The sequence below is a fragment of the Marmota marmota genome, unplaced genomic scaffold (assembly GCF_001458135.2).
Source record: "Marmota marmota marmota unplaced genomic scaffold, marMar, whole genome shotgun sequence".
In the NCBI taxonomy this organism is placed as follows: Eukaryota; Metazoa; Chordata; class Mammalia; order Rodentia; family Sciuridae; genus Marmota; species Marmota marmota.
The window spans coordinates 1,606,449-1,607,896 of record NW_026000243.1 but is presented as its reverse complement, the minus strand read 5'-3'; the positions used below and the strand labels follow the sequence as shown (position 1 = coordinate 1,607,896).

At 36.7% G+C, this 1,448-nt stretch overlaps 1 pseudogene; it reads left to right on the top strand.

Annotated features, from left to right (window-relative positions):
* LOC107153535 overlaps positions 1 to 700 on the top strand; it is a 3,367-nt pseudogene extending 2,667 nt beyond the window's left edge.
* The last annotated feature ends 748 nt before the right edge of the window (positions 701 to 1,448 follow it).

The following is a 1,448-nucleotide window of genomic DNA, read 5'->3' as shown; positions in this document are numbered from 1 at the left end:
CGCCAATGCTGATGCGCTATATATAAATCAGAACATCATCTCTTATGCAGAGTGCATGGCTTGGCTCTTTTTCTTCTGCTTCTTTGTTTCGACGAGTGCTATATTTTGACATCAATGGCCTATGATCGATATGTGGCCATCTGTAAGCCTCTGCTTTACAAGGTCACCATGTCCCATCAAGTCTGCCTCTTGCTGATGGTGGGTGTGTATGCCATGGAGCTTGTGGGTGCCATGGCCCACACTGAATGCATGGTAAGACTCAGCTTCTATGAAAGCAACATCATTAGTCACTACATATGTGACATCCCTCCTCTCCTGAAGCTCTCCTGCACAAGCACCTCCATCAATGAGCTGGTGGTTTTCATTGTGGTGGGTGTCAATGTTATAGGGCCTAGCCTTATCATTTTCATTTCTTACACCTTGATCCTCTCCAACATTTCCAGCATCTGTTCCACAGAGGGCAGGTCTAAAGCATTCAGTACCTGCAGCTCTCATATTATTGCTGTTTCTCTTTTCTTTGGAGCATTAGCATTTATGTACCTTACACCTTCTCCTACTGGGTCTTTGGATCAAGATTAAAGTATCCACAAATTTTTATATTGTTGTGGGACCAATAAGGAACCCTGTCATCTACAGTTTGAGAAACAAAGATGTCCATATTGCATTGAGAAACACTTCAAAGAAAAGAATGCTCTTCTGATGTGATGGGAGGGGAGGGGAAGGGAAGAGGGGATAGGAAGGGCAGCAGAATAAAATAGACATTATTATTGCTGTATGTATATAGGTGACTGTATGACCAATGTGATTTTGCAACCTGTACAATCAGAAAAATGAGAAATTATGCCCCATTTGATTCAAATATATGAATTGTCAAGATCATTGTACTGTCATGTGTAACTAATAAAAAAATAAAAAAGAAAATGCAGGATCTGTATCCTTAAAACCATAATTTTTGAAACAAAAAGGAGGGCAAACTAATAAAGATAAGTTAATAAACTATAAAAAATGCATTGTGCTGTTATATATACCTAATTAAAATAAATTAATTAATTTTAAAAAAAGAAAAGGATGCTCTTCTAAACAGAAACTTTGTTTCTTATACATGTCAAATCTTATGTTGGGCAAATGATATTTAAAAGCATGAAGGGTGTAGATTAGTGATAGAATGCTTGTCAAATGTCCATGAAGCCCTGGATTTGATCCCCAGCACTAAAACCCAGCAGCAATAGCAGCAACCACTACCCAAAGAATGATGGAGAGAATAGTAAAAAGAATAAATGCAAATGATTTAAATTACACAAAATTAAATTAATTATAGAAATTATTTCATAAGTGAAGATAATATGTAGATGTGAGTTAGTCCATCATCCTTTCAGAGTAGAAAGAATAGTTCATTCTGTCATTTTTTAGTTTATTTTCAGAAATTCCATATATGTGTGCGTGTGCGT